The sequence below is a fragment of the Elephantulus edwardii genome, unplaced genomic scaffold (assembly GCF_000299155.1).
Source record: "Elephantulus edwardii isolate Elephantulus edwardi_28Jun2011 unplaced genomic scaffold, EleEdw1.0 scaffold00063, whole genome shotgun sequence".
Taxonomy (NCBI): Eukaryota; Metazoa; Chordata; class Mammalia; order Macroscelidea; family Macroscelididae; genus Elephantulus; species Elephantulus edwardii.
The window spans coordinates 2,981,504-2,997,113 of record NW_006399813.1 but is presented as its reverse complement, the minus strand read 5'-3'; the positions used below and the strand labels follow the sequence as shown (position 1 = coordinate 2,997,113).

General features: G+C 40.7%; 1 protein-coding gene across 1 annotated transcript in view; it reads right to left on the bottom strand.

Moving 5' to 3' along the window:
- Positions 1-14,055, bottom strand: part of MDM4 (Mdm4 p53 binding protein homolog (mouse)) — a 64,985-nt gene extending 50,930 nt beyond the window's left edge. The window contains exon 1 of the mRNA XM_006887900.1: positions 13,940-14,055. The gene's annotated coding sequence lies outside the window, so the exon portion shown is untranslated. The remainder of the gene's footprint in view (positions 1-13,939) is intronic.
- Positions 14,056-15,610: the final 1,555 nt, after the last annotated feature.

Below are 15,610 nucleotides of genomic sequence, written 5' to 3'. Positions count from 1 at the left end.
ATGGGTGTGCATATATCTGCTTGGATGTCAGTTATGGTCTCTTTGGGGTATATTCCCAGTAGTGGAATTGCTGGGTCAAATGATATCTCTATTTGCAACTTTTTGAGAAAGCGCCATATGCCTTCCACTGTGGTTGCACCTCTATATTTCTTTTCAAACAAAGCAGTCAGTCCTCCCCCCCCCCTTTTTTAAAGGAAGCTAAAGCTTTACTAAGGGGGTTCCCGGATGGGATTCCTTGGTCTGCAGAGAGAGAACAGGCAGAGACACAGACAAGGGAAATACCGCACCGGTCTGTCCCTTTTGGATGAAACTTCCTAATAATAAATCTATCTTTACTTTTTTTACATTTCCCCCACACACACACCCCCATCCAAAAAAGTACTCATTGAACCATTAGAGGAACCTGTTTCCCAAAGACAAGATTACTGCAAGGACTGTGGGGAGTGCTATCCACTGAAAGGGCTCAATGACAACTGGCTACAAGTGAGGTACCTTTGAGAAGGTTTCTGAATGCTGGTCAAGAAAATGTGATTACTAAACAATGTGTACACGGCCTTTGTTTTCTAAGAGGAATATTACATTTCAACCAGGGCATCAACCAAATTGAAGCCCTGTCCCTTCGGTTTTCTTGCATTTAATGTTACTGTTGATCTATCTGACAGAATTCTATTTTTACTGTCTTACCTAAAATCTGATCTTTCTCAGAGTGTCTTAATTTCATTTTTTAAGCCCTACTTACTTTTCATGATAAGCAGCACATTTTCCTCAGTTTCTCATCTTATCTTTATCACTCTAAGGGCCTTTTTATTGAAGTCTTTCCACTTTAAAAAACAAAAATTCTAGGCTTCCCCTCCATATTTCAAGAAGGAAAGTCCATCCTTTTGGGGATATATAACTTTCTAATAAATCTATCTTTACTATTTTATCCTCAATTAAAACAAAAATTCTCAAAGATAATTCCTTTTATTCCCCTATTCTTCAAGCATTTCCTCATTTTTATTTCTCTAAGATTCCAATCCTCAGATGTGAGTACTTCTTCCCTGCTGTATATCCCTTCTTCCTTCTTTCCTGTGAGTGTAGCTTCTCTATTGCTTCACTTTTTCTTTGTATTTTCTTTGTCCTGAGATAATCTCAGTCTAGAGTTTTAACTGTTTCCTCAGTTGTGTGCACTATACTATTAATCACATCTATGATCTACTGTATTGTTGTTGTTGTTATGTGCCGTCGAATCGCCTGCGACTCATAGCAACCCTATGTACAACAGCTCTAAACTCTGCTCTGTCCTGTGCCAATCTCACTGTCTCCGACAAACTCATCCTGATTGTCCCAATCACCGAATCAATCCACCTCCCAGAGGGCCTTCCCCTCCTGCACCATCCCTCCACCCTCCCAAGCATGATGTCCTTCTCCAAGGACCGGTCTCTCCTTACAACATGACCAAAGTATGTCAGATGAAGCCTCAGAATCCTTGCCTCCAAGGAGCAGCCCGGTTTAACCCTCTCCAGGACAAATCTGTTTGTTTTCCTAGCAGTCCACTCCAACACCAAAGCTCAAAGGTATCAATTCTCCTTCTATCCTCCTTAGTCATTGTCCAACTCTCTGACACGTAACAAATGATTGCAAAGACCATGGCCTGTACTAGACGCACCTTAGTCTCCAGAGTGACACAATTGCTCTTCAGTACCCTGGAGAGGTCCCTAACAGCAGACTTTCCTATCGCAATACGTCTTTTAATTTCCTGGCTGCTGATGCCAAGACTGTTGATTGTGGAGCCAAACAGACTAAAGCTGTGAACAATCTCAATCTCTTCACCATCCATCCTGATGCTGCCAGTTGTCCCAGTGGTGAGAATTTTTGTCTTCTTGACACTGAGCTTCAATCCATACTGAAGGCTGCAGTCCTTGACCCTCAGCAGCAAGCACTTCAGGACCTCCTCGGTTTCAGCAAGCAGGGCTGTGTCATCTGCATAACGCAGATTGCTGATAGATCTTCCACCAATCCTGATGCCACACTTCTATTCCTGGGGCCTTATTTTGTGCTACTGCCATCAAAGCAGCTTGAACTTCTTCCTTCATCACCTTAGGCTCTTGCTCATATGTTGTTTCATTACATTCTTCTGTGTCTGCCAATTCCTTTCGATACAATGACTCAGTATATTCGTTCCATCTTCTTTTGATACCTCCTGGATCATTTAATACTCTGCCTAAAGCATCCTTGATTATGGCAACTGGAGGTTTGAATTTGTTCTTCAGTTCCTTGAGCTTAAGAAATGCTAAGCGAGTTCGACCCTTTTGGTTTTCTGACTCCAGTTCCTTCATGTATTACTAACATTAAATTTTTTTAATTATTATTATTTATTTAAATAATCATTTAATTATTATTAATTTAATGAAAATTTATAGAAACTTTGGATTTCCATTCATTCACTGTTGCACTTTTCTCCCTGCCCACCCCTTCCCCAGTTCGGTCTTCTCTTTGAAAAGTAAAAGAAAAATTCTTTCATTGTTATGCAATCCCTCCCCCCAAGTCAACTCCACTGTGCAGCCTTTGTTCTGGACTCCTGTCATGATAATAATACCTCATCATATATCCCTTTTAAACAATTCTCTCCCTCATCTGTTTCAATGCAGTATACATAATTTATCCCATCTTTCTCAGTCTCCCCCAACCTCGATGTCAGTCTTGTTTTACAACAGTGGCACTTGTCCTTTTGTGACTGAGATAATTCAATCAGCATAATGTCCTTTTGAATAAAATTTCCTGAGTTCCTTGTTTTTCAATGCAGCGTAGTATTCCATTGGGTGAATATACCACAGCTTCTCTATCCATTAGTTTGTTGATGGGCACTTAGGTTGCTTCCAACTCTTCACTACTGTGAACAAAACTGCGATAAATATGTGTGTGCAAATATCTGCTTGGGTGGCAGTTATGGTTTCTTTGAGGTTAACATTAAATTTTTCATGCCTAGTATGTCTGCTTGGTTCTCTTTGACCCCCTTCATACTTGTTTCAAATTGCCATTTTCTTTTTCTTTTATAAGACAATTAAAAATCTAAATATTTCTGTTCTCATGAAGGCTATTTATTGTTTTTCCCCTGAAATATTCTGCGCTTGCCAGCAGAAACCTGATGCCCCTTCCCTAGGGGCTATAAAACTACACTGACAGGCAGATCACATGGTGAGAAACCAGGTCTATCAGCTCCAGTGAGCTGGGACTAAGAGAAAGAAAGAAGCGTGCTATAAAGTGGAAAGTCCCAAGCCCAGCAAAACCACAGCCTTTCTACAGCTCATAAAACTACTACTCTGATTAGCAGTTTGCCATTTGGGTAGGAGTTACACTGTGATTACAATTTAGCAAGGCCTAAGGAGGCATCAATAGATGGAAGAAAAAAAAATACACACACACACACACACACACACACACACACACACATTTAACTGTTGGATTTGGAGTTCCAGGTTTAGTCCTAGTCCTGATATTCTACCTATCTCTTGGCAAAGCAACCCATCTTTCTCCAGTTGTAAAAATAAAGAATTTAAGTTCATTAAAAAAAACAAAAAAAGATGGAAGGAGTACAGAGTCACTGTACCAAAAAGAACTGGCTGGCATACAAGAATTTAATGAAACAACATATGATCAAGAGGCAATGGTGATGAAGAAGGAAGTTCAAGCTGCTCTGAAAGAAAACAAAAACACAAAACACAAACTGCCAGAAATTGACATATTTCAACAAACATGCTGCCCTGGCCACGCTCACCAGGTTGTGCCAAGAAATCTAAAGGACAACTACCTGGCCAACCGACTGGAAGAGATCTCTATTTATTCCCATTCAAAAAAGAAGGTAATCTGACAGAGTGTGGGAATTATCAAACAACATCACTAATATCACATACAAGCAAGAACCTGCTGAAGATTATACAAAAATGACTGGCAAAGTACATCAGCCAAGAACTGTCAGATGTACAAAGTGGGTTTCGAAGAGGCCATGACACTAGGGACATTATAGACACCATTAGATGGATCTTAGCCAAAATCAGAATATCAGATGAATGTCTATCTGTGCTTCATTGACTATGAATAGGCATTTGACTGTGTGGATCACAACAAATTGTGGCTAACCTTGAGAAGGATGAGAATTCCAGAACATCTAATCGTGCTTATGTGAAACCTATACTTGGACCCGGAAGTAGTCAGAACAGAGCAAGGACACACTACATGCATGGTTCAGGTACAAGAAAGGTGTGCCTCAAGGATACATCATATCTCCATACCTTTACAATCTCTATGTAGATCAAATCATTTGGGAGGCTGGACTTTACGAAAAGGAATGTGGCATCAACAACCTGCATTATCCAGATGATGACAACCTTGCTTGGTGAAATTTATGAAGACATGAGGCATTTGCTAAAGAAGGTCAAAGACTGCAGCCTTCAAAATGAATTGAAGCTCAACATCAAGAAATAAAAGATTCTCACCATTGGGCAAATTGGCAACATCGTGATAGATAGAGAAGGGATTGAGATTGTTAACAATTTTGGCTTGCTTGGTTCCACGATCAACACTCTTGGCACCAGTAGTCAGAAAACCAAAATACTAACTGCACTGGGAAAATCTTACCAGAGTACTGAAGAGCAATGATGTCAGTCTGGAAACTAAAGTGCACTTGATCCTGGTCTCTGCAATTACTGGCTATTCACTGCCTGGACAATGACTAAGGATGACAGAAGAATCATCAATGCCTTTGAGTTATGGTGCTGGAGAACAGTGTTGAAAATACCATGGAGTGCCAGAAGAACAAACAGGTCTGTCCTGGAGAGGGAGAAACCAGGTTGCTCTCTGGAAGCAAGGACTTTGAAGCTCCATCTCACATACTTTGAGCATGTGGCCTGGAAGGGCCAGTCCTTGGAGAAAGACATTGTGCTTGGAAGGGTAGAGGGACAACGCAGCAGAGGAAGCGTCAGGATGAGATGGATAGACTCAATAATGGAGTAATGAGATTAGGTCTGTTGGAGATGCTGAGATTGGCTCAGAATAGGCCAGGGTTCAGAACTAGCATACATATGGTCACTAAGAATGAGTCACAGGTGACTCGACAGCACATACCAACAAGAAGGAATAAGAGGGTAAGAGGCAGGGAAATAGCCCTCCAAGTTTGGTTAGTCTCCTGTTATTCTTCATCTCTTTACCATTTCAGGCTTCTGAAATACTCTACTTGTTGAGAAAAGCTGAATCTCTGCTATGCTGAGTCTCGACACTTTAGGAAAAAAGGTAATTACAAGGTAATAGGACAGAGGATAAACAGAGCAGTAAGTTACTTTAACAACCAGAAGAAAGAGATATGCCATTGAAGAGATATAAATTTAAGGGCCAAGATGTTCACAGTAGGGAGAAATTAAGCCATGTGTCATCTGTTTGGCCAATATTCCATTAAATATACGTCTATTAACCATAAAGTTAATAGAGAGTTCAAAAACTCCAGTGGGAGAAACAGCAAATGCAGTAGCTTCCCACACATATCTAAAGTTTGTCTACAAATCAACCATACTACCAGGTATTTCAATGACTGTTTTGTTTTTGTTGTTTGCTGAGTACCAGGGAGTGGGAACCAACTCATAGCTGACCCTCTCGTGGGTTTTCAGAGGCAGTTAAGACAAAGGAGAAGATTGTCCATCTTTTTCCCCCGGAGCAGCTCGGGAGCAGCTGACAACCTCCAAGAACGTGCCTTCATGATTGCAGCACAGCTTCTTGCCACTGGTAACAATAAACACCTATCTTATTGGCTTACGTACATACTATACTTTCCATTTAAAAAGTTTACTGTGTACCTATGCCCCGAATCTGATGAAAGTACCTTCGGGACGGGTTTGCCCAGGGAAGAACCACTGACCAGCTCATTCCAACCAGATGGCCCTGCCCTGCGATGACGAAAGATGCCTTTTATTGGCAAAGAAAGTGTGGCTGGTCAGAAAGACCTCTCTCTGTCAGAGAGAAACATCACTAGAAGGACTCCCCATGCCTCTGCCCACTGAGGTATGAATGGACCTAGCACATGTGACATTTCCATCCCTGAGCCCCAGTCTACCCTGCCTAAGTTCCAGGTGCATGGATCAAAGGGACTTAAGAGGCCAAACTAGCCATCAGGTCTACTTTGTTCCATTGTTTTAAAAGGAACTCGGGCTCAGAAAAGATGAGCAGAAGCACCTCCAAAGAGATTCAAAGTTTACAAGGGAAACTGGTCTCCCCACCACGGAGAGCAAACCCCAACCGACTGATGAGAATAAGAGAGGTGAGTTATTGCACACCCATGTTTATTGCAGCTTTGTTCACAATAGCAAGGAGTTGGAAACAACCTAAGTGCCCATCAACAAACGAATGGCTAGAGAAGCTGTGGTATATTCGCACAATGGAATACTATGCTGCATTAAAAAACAAGGAACTCATGCAATATTATTCAAAATGGTTGACTCTGGAGAACATTATGCTGAGTGAAATATCCCGGTCACAAAAGGACAAATATTACATGATGCCACTGTTGTAGAATGGGACTGTCCTTGGGGTTGGGGAGAGACTGAGTAAGATGGGTTCAATAATGTATACTGCACTGAAACAGAGGAGGGAGAAAACTGTTTAAAAGAGATATATAACTAGGTATTTCTGTCATCACAGGAGACTAGAGCGAGGGCTACATGGTGGAAGGGACCTGGGGGAGGGTTTGTAAAACAATGAAAGAATCTTTTCTTTTACTTTTCCATAATTTTTGACTCATGTACTTATAACTTGTTAGTCAAATTTGTGTCTTCTGGGTTGCAACACCCCCATGATACATCTTTAAGGATATGAACATGTACGGCCAAGCACAATCAATAAGAGTGCATCTAAATTCCAAAATCAATCTCCATAATAGTCTATGTGTTTCCTACTGCCAAAGGGGCCCTTTAGAGTAGTGAGAGAAGATCTTCACCCTGAAACCCACAGCGTCCCTTTTCAGCAGGAAGTAGCTAAGAGACTACGCCATCCCCTTTTCCTTATGACTCAGGGTGAAGTCTCTCTCAGGGAGGAGTGATAGGGAATGGTAAAGGACACACTGACAAAGAAGATTAATCAGAACTGGCTTTGACAAGCACTGTGGCAATTGGACAATTAAAACAGACATTGGGGGGGAAGAAGAACGAACTGGGGGTGAGGGTGGAGAAAACAGTGCAACAATGAATGAATGGAAACCCAAAATCTCTGTAAATGTTTATGAAAATTAATAAAATATAATTATAGAAGAAAAAAAAAAAAGAGAGGTGAGTTATGTGTCCTGGATGAGGCTCCTGAGATCCAGGAGCAGCAAGTCCATGGAGGAGGTGGAGGAACCCAAGGTGGAGAGAGGCCAGGAGGAGTCCAGAAGCTACATGCCTCTAAATGGCAGAGACCTGCCTCACAGAGTGGCCTCCGTCTCCAAGAACATCATCGCGCTGGAAGACAGTGGGCATCTGGCAGTACAGGGTCCAAGAAGGAAAGGTAATCAGGACTTCTGGTGCCCAGATTAATATGACCCTAAACCGCACGACCTTAGCAGAGTGGAAAGGTTTGATGAGATACTGATGAAGTCTGGGACCATGTCAGTGTCCTGTCTTCTCTGATTTGAGTCCCAACTGCACAACTGGCCCACAAGCAAGCTAGAAAGCATGGGTGTCAGTCAGGGTTGGTGCGTCCTTTACCACTGCCACTAGGACATTAGCCATTCCTACAGTATTGGCTGGTGGAGATAAGAGAATAGTGCATGAAAACCATTTGGTCTCAGAGCATAAAGACTTAATCCTTGTGTTCTGAAAAGAGTTTTCAGGCCAAATTGGTATAAGGTTTGGTGAAAATGTTCTGGGACGGGGAGTGATCCAGTGAAATGATTTTCAAAGGATCTTGAATGTTATGCATTCCCATTCCTGAGCTCCACAGCTATGTCCCCACTCACTTTAAAGAATCAGGGGTTAAGGAACTCTGGTGGCCTAGTGGCCAAGAAGCTGTGCTGCAAACCCAAAGGCACAAGGTTCAAATCCACCAGATGTTCTGGAGAAGGAGGGGCAAACTCCTCCTGTGCCAGTGGATCCAATTTGATGGTACACAACAAGAAAAAGTGGGAGACAGGGGAAGAGTCAAGGGTTCCAGTCTTTACCTGGATTTCAGCACTTCAAGCTTAGAAGAAATATGGAATGAATATGTATGATATATTTCTAATCAGTTTGGCCTTCTGCTGCTGAAAGTAACTTTCATTATAAGTAACTTGCTATCACAGGGTAAAAGCAGTATCTTTTAAGTTCCTAAAAGGTTAAAGTTTATACTATAATGTACCAAGAGTATTATTTATCTGGCAATGAAAACTTTGATCATTTGCAAACATGCCACTATACTGCTTTGCATTCAGTATTATCTGGTTTTATTTTCTCTTTGGATGTTTAAAAATTCTTTATATGAAAAAAAGAATTGCTGGTTTACAAAATAGATCATTTTAACAAAGTATAAAAAAAATAGTTTACTGTGTACCAAACAGTATGCTTTGGCTATATGTGGCAGTATCCAGTTTTGTAATATTATCTCTGTTCAACTGTTTCCAAAAATTTTACTGGAAGTACATCCTGGCTTTCAAGGCAGCTGACCCATAGCAGCAGCAAGAAGCAAAGAAGAAAGCATCCATTTGGAAGCTCCCATAAGACAAAGATGGAAAGTTAGTGACTGCTGTTTCTCAGTTTAGACATAAAACAGTGTTCAATCACAAGGAGCCTAAAAAAAACTATGGAAAAATTCCCCCAAGCTATTAAAGGATAGGCTACACTGAAATCTACAAGGCTAACAAAAATGTAAGCAGGACCTCTATTAGACATGGGAAAACTGATAATGAATGAGCTTGAAGACCAAACAAAAGAGCAAATTCCACTTGGACATTGACAATTACTGCAAAGACACAAAGCTTGGTTGAGATGCTCACAGAAAAGGCAGGACTAGATTACAATACGATGTTCATACAATGTCCAAACCACACAATGTCCTATTTCATAATATGCATAGTATGGACATCGTCTGTACTTTTGATTGTTAGATAGGAGGGATGAGGATTCATTGAAGGTTTCACTAGAAGAAAGGCTGGTAAGAAAGGAACAATTTTTAAAGGGAGGAGAGGAACTTTTCAGAGAGAAAATATGTACAGAGTACTCATCAAGATGCAAATAAAAAATAAAATGAGATAGTGGACTCTAAACTCAAAGCAAGATTTTTGTCCTTTTTTCCACTTAGATTCTCTTTTGAGTATAGCTGTGTTTCTTCATGCCATAATTACTTAATAAGTATCAACCACAAGCTAAGCATTATGCTCAAGAAGAATGACTTTTTTTCTAACTTATTCGCAACAAGCAATAATGCCCACTGTTGTCCTGTCAGTTTCAACTAATTATACCCTTCTATCAGGTTTAACACCAGCAGTCAGGAAACCAAAAGATGAATCACACTGAGAAAATGCGCTGTCAGGGACCTCACCAGGGTGCTGAAAGGAACAATGTCAGTCCAAAGACTAAGGTGCACCTAATGCAGGCTATGGTCTTCACAATTATTTGTTATGCATCAGAGAGCTGGACAATGACTAAGGATGACAGAAGAATCGATACCTTTGAGTTGTGGTGCTGGAAAGGAGTATTGAGCAGACCATGGACCAATCAGAAAACAAACAGGTCTAAACTAAACGGAGAGGGTAAAACCAAGCTGCTCCTTGGAGGCAAGGATTTTGAAGTTCCATCTTGCATACTCTGGGCACGTGGCCAGAAGGGATGAGTCCTTGGAGGACACTATGCTTGGAAGAGTAGAGGGACAGTGCAGGAGAGGAAGACCCTGGATGAGATGGACTGATACAGTGACTGGGGTAATGGCAGTGGATGTGTCAGAATTAGCAAGACTGGCTCAGGGCAGGGTTCAGAACTGCTGTACATAGGTTGCTATGGATCACATAACAACAACAACATCAAGTTTCCAAGTATATATACCTTTACTGCAGGAGACTATCTTACTCCTGTAGAGCAGTTGGTGATCAGAACTGTTCATCTAGAGTTACAACCCTGTATGTCTGCAGTCCAGTCCATTATAAACTGCCCTACAAATAACTTATAGGATAATCTTCAGTGGAAGATCAGCAAGTGATTGCTAAGAAATTGATGATGATGTTTAGAATAAAAGTCACTATGACACTGCTTTGAATGTTTTAGGGACAGTATATTATTCAACATTAAAAAAAACCATTTTAATTAGGTATTGTTTGCTGGTTTTATTGTTTTGTTTTTAAAACCTTATTGTCTACAGGGAGTACTAACAGAGACCACAGTTTCTAAAAGGTTAGGCTCTTTAATTAGGTATCCTTATTAGATGCCATCAAATAAATTTTGGCTCAAAGCAATCCCATGTGGCACACTCAGCTCCTAACTATTAATGTGTACTGAGTCACTTTTTTTTTTAACTGTAAGCCAAGGCTACAAATGTCTGACAGCCACTGCCAAGTCACTTGTTCCTTTTTCTCACCATATTTGGAAAATTCTTACTCATTCTTCTACGTCGGACAAGGCTTACTTAGCTTTTTGGCTTTTCTGACTCTACACAGGAAGTGGATGACACTAGAAAACCAATTACATTATGCTTTTATATGTTCTCTACAGACTGAAATAAAAAGCACAGTCTTAGTCATCTCTTTGGTTCAAAACTCTGTGCATTTTACTTTTAGTCCAAGAACTGTCCATACTTCATCCTCGAATATCCACCTAGAGAAACAGTGCTGATCTTAAGACTCTAAAATAGTTTAAAATGTGTAGCAAGACTTTACATAAGCAATTTGTAAAATAAGCCAGGGACTCAAAAAAGCACTGCCATCTCTTATGGGGTGTCACCAACTTAAAGCTGGCCACGCAAGGTCATTTCAGAGGCTATAAACTACCAGGGAGAAGCCTGCTCATCATCTTCCTGCCTAGTGGCACTGCCTTTCCATTAGCAGGACAAATCCTATGCCACAAGCCAACAACTAATTACTAATGTATAATTATGGAAGATGTTATGCTGAATAAAATACAGGTCACAAATGCACAAATAATATGAATTTACAATTATTTTAGGAAGCAATGGTGGCCTAAATGGTAAGGAACTGTGTTACTAACTCAAAAGCTTAGCAACACATCAGATGCTTCTGAAAACCCACTGAAGTTATGGGTCAGGTGATAACCCAAAGACTTAGTAATCCCATGAGATTGCATCTGAAAACCCACTAGAGTTTATGGGTCAGTACAGCCTCATATGTTGTTGCTGTTGTGTACCCTCAAGTCAAAACCAACCCACAGCTGACCATCCAGCAGGTTTTTCAGAGACAGTTAATCAAACTAAGGGGTTTTCAGAGATAGTTAATCAGACAGGAGGAGATTGCTCAGTATTCTCCCATGGAGCAGCTGATAGATTCGAACCGCATGGCTTTGCGATCACAGCACAGTTTCTTAGCACTAGACAAACTGGCAACACCATGCAGGATGGAGAAGAGAATGAGATTGCTAACAATTTCAGTCCACAATCAACACTCTTAGCACCAGCAGCCAGGAAATCAAAAGATGAACTGAATTAGGAAAGTCTGCTGTCAGGGACCTCTACAGAGTGCTGAAGAGCAAAGACATCACTCTGGAAACTAAGGTGCACCTGATCAATGCCCTGGTCTTCACAATTACTTGCTATGCATCAGAGAACTGGACAATAAATAAGGATGACAGAAGAATTGAAGCTGTAGTGTTGAAGAAGAGTACTGAACATACCACAGACTCCAAAGAGAACAAACAGATCTGTCCTGGAGAGGGTGAAATCTAGTTGCTCTCTGGAAGCAAGGATTTTGAAGCTCTGTCTCACATACTTTGGGCACATGGCCAGGAGGGACCAGTCCTTGGAGAAAGACATCATGCTCAGAAGAGTGGAGGGACAATACAAGAGAGGAAGACCTCAGCTGAGAAGGATTAACCCGGTAATGGGGGCAGGTGAGTCAGACAGAGAGACTGGCTCAGGATAGGATAGAGCTCAGATCTATGTGTAAAGGATTGCTATGAGGTACAGGCAACTAGAGGGTACATAACAGAACAATAGACTCATAACAATTAATAAAAAAAAAAAAAGAAAAGGTTTACACACTGAAATTCTCTGATGACTACCATAGACAAAGAGAGAAAAAAAGAATTCAGTACCTAGATAAAGGACACATTTTTAAAAAAGAGAGAATAAATAAAATATCTATGCCACACATAGCTAACACTTGAAATACTATGCTGAGTAAAATAAGTTGCTGACAAAGGAACAAGTACTGTACTTGAATCAAATAAGCAAATATCTAGAAAACAAGTATTACTAATGGTTCCAAGCAGTAGGGGGGAAGTCAATGAAATTTACATTTAATAGAGTAGAATGAGGACAGAAAGACTGGTGGTTAAAGAAAACTGGCATTAACTCCTAAAAGTGGATTTCCTCACCATAATAAAGAGAATTGACCAATCAATGTCTCACATTCTGTTGGGTAAAAGCCAGGGAGCTCTGGTGGTGTACCCGTTAGGAACTCCAATCTAAAGGCAACTCCTCATTAATCAGAACTGGCTTTGACAAGCACTATGGCAATTGGACAATTAAAACAGACATGGGCGGGGGAGAAGAACGAACTGGGGAGGAGGGTAGAGAAAACAGTGCAACAAAGAATGAATGAGAACTCAAAATCTCTGTAAATGTTCATTAAAACTAATAAAATTTAATAATAATTAAAAAAATAATAAATAAAGGCAACTCCTCCATGGCAGAGTGCACCAGGCAGAAGAAGAACGATAGACAATCTCCTCCCATGTTTTTGTTGGGCTTTTAAAAAAATCCATGAACATGATCTGAACATCTAAATGCATACAAAACGATCTTATTGATTTTAAAATAATGCAGAGCAATACATAAAACGTGATCTCAATGTGTTTTTGGTTTTTTTTTTAATGTGAATATAGGCCAAAAAAATTAAGAAAGATACCATACCAAGCAGCAGGGGATCGTTGGAGTAAGGATGTTGGACTGTTACACTTAATTTCAATATTGCTTGCAATGAGAAAAAAAAAATATTCACAAGCATGCACTTTTCTTAAACTGTAAAATAAAAAAACTGTTAACCTGCCTGGCATTGCTAAATAAAGTTCTGTGGTATAAAACATGTTTAAATCAAATTGCCTTTTAATATCAGAAACTGCGATGCAGTTCTGCTTAATGCCAAGGGTTCCAAGCATCTTTGACAGATTCCTTCTCCCAGGTGTCTAAATACCAAAGCTCAAATCAGCCTAACACAATCTATACTGATGAGAGAAAGAACAGCACCATTTCCTCCTAATGTAGCATTAAAATAATGATTTTTTTTTAACTGTTTAAGAATCGCTGGTGTGTATGCTGATCAAATGCCACATCACGAATTCCATCTCCTCATACTGTTTCAGGAGGCCTGGGATGTTTTCTCCTAAATGCATATGTTTATTCAAGCGCTGGACTCTCTGACGCCGATCGTCTGCAGCCTTAAAAACTACTCTCTTAGAAATACCGAAATTATTCTCCCGACATTCCCGCCTCTTTATTCCAAAGTGTCTCGGTGCTACAGATAAAACAACGTCAACCCAATTCTTTTTGGCTCAGACTTGTAGGAGACAGCCCAACAGTCGGCGCTCATTTTTTCTCTGGACAATTTCCAGTGCACACACAGTATTTGTCTTGCAACCCTTCCCCCACTAGCCTTGTTCCGCCAGGCGCGACTCAAGGCGGCCACCCAGCCAGCCAGCTCCTCCCGCACGGCCATCCACGTCCGCGGCCCGTGCCACTGGCTGCACGGCCGCCGGCTCCCCACAGTACAAATGGACACCTCGCGGCTGGGGCGGAAGAACCACACCTTACGGCTGCTCCATGAGTCGCTCCCCTGCCGAGTCCGCGGGGAGGGGTGTCAGTCACACAGCTGAAGGCCTCGGCAGCATTTTGAAAGGGCGAGTAAAGAAGGCGCAACTTCCGCCCTCTCAAATGCCCTTCTGGCAAAAGCTTCCGGTGAGACATTTGGAAACCAGCGATAGGGACAGTTTGGAGGACTAGAGAGCTAGACAGGCGGAGTCTACCATAGAGACGGCCCCTAACCCGGGGATAGGGTGTCTCAGGATCTGGGCGAAGAGATACTCGAAAAGACTGAGGAAATGAGATCGTTTTGTAATATTTACCAGTGTCCCCACTCAGAAGATCAAAAAACAGGGAGGAGAGAAACCTAAAAATAAAGAGAAGCAACTTAGCTACTCTCTCTTTGCCACTCCCTCTGTCTCGATCTTATCTAACGATAACTGCAAAGAAGAAACAACCTTTCTAGACATGTAGCTAATAGGGAAAGACAAGACCAATATACACAAAAGTAACAACGGGAGATGTGATAAACGCTAAAGGGAGGTGTGAAGAAAATGAAGAACTTCTTTTGGATCACAGCAACGACAATTGTGTCGTTTAGTCTAACCTTGCTACTTATAAAGAGAGCCTGCAACAACTTCCCAAACCTGCTGTATTTAACAATACCAAATACATCAGTGTCTCCTACAAATACCAGATTTTCTTTATCGCAGCATGATTTCAAATGTTAGAAGATTTTACTGAGCTGATATCTTGCAATTTTTTAATAAAAATTTTTAATTGTGATTTTAACAAAGGTTTAAAGAAAAGTTAGATTTTCATTCATTCTTTGTTGCACATTTTAACCCCCTTTTCTCTCCAATCCTCCTCCCCAAGGTAACTTTATTTTTATATTAGTTTATTTACAAAATTCTAATACATTGTTTTCGAGAACAGATTCTTCCAATTTCTCTCACTTTAAGAAACAAAAAGTATGCTTCATGCTTGCCCATATTAATTTCATTCAATTATATGAAGACCGTGTTGCATCAATGGGCTCAAGTACAGCAACTGTCACAAATTGAACGGTATTTTACTGTGCCATGAGTCCACTCAACAGCATTTTTTTGTTGTTGTTGATAATGATATTATTTTTATTGTTTTTCTCTCTTTTCCCACATACTGAGCTTTTTTAAAAAAATTTATTTTATTAATTTTAGTGAATATTTACAGATTTTGGATTTCCATTCATTCATTGTTGCACTATTTTCTCTATCTCCCCTCCCCCAGTTCATTCCTCTTTTTATTCTCCTTGAAAGTCTGTTTTAATTGTCCCATTGCCACAGTGCTTGTCAAAACCAGTTCTGATTAATCCCCTTTGTCAGTGTGTTCTTTGCCTTTCCCTATCACTCCTCCCTGAGAGAGATTTCACCCTGATTCATAAGGAAAGGGGGACGGAGTATTCTCTCAGCTACTTCCTGCTGAAAAGGGACGCTGTAGGCTTCAGGGTGAAGATCTTCTCTCACACTCTAAAGGGCCCCTTTGGCAATAGGAAACATGTAGACTATTGTGGAGATTGATTTTGGAATTTAGAAGCACTGTTATCAAGTGTGCTTAGCCATACATATTCATATCCTTGAAGTTGCATCATGGAACTGTTGCAGCCTAGAAGACACAAATTTAACAAGTTAAAAGTACA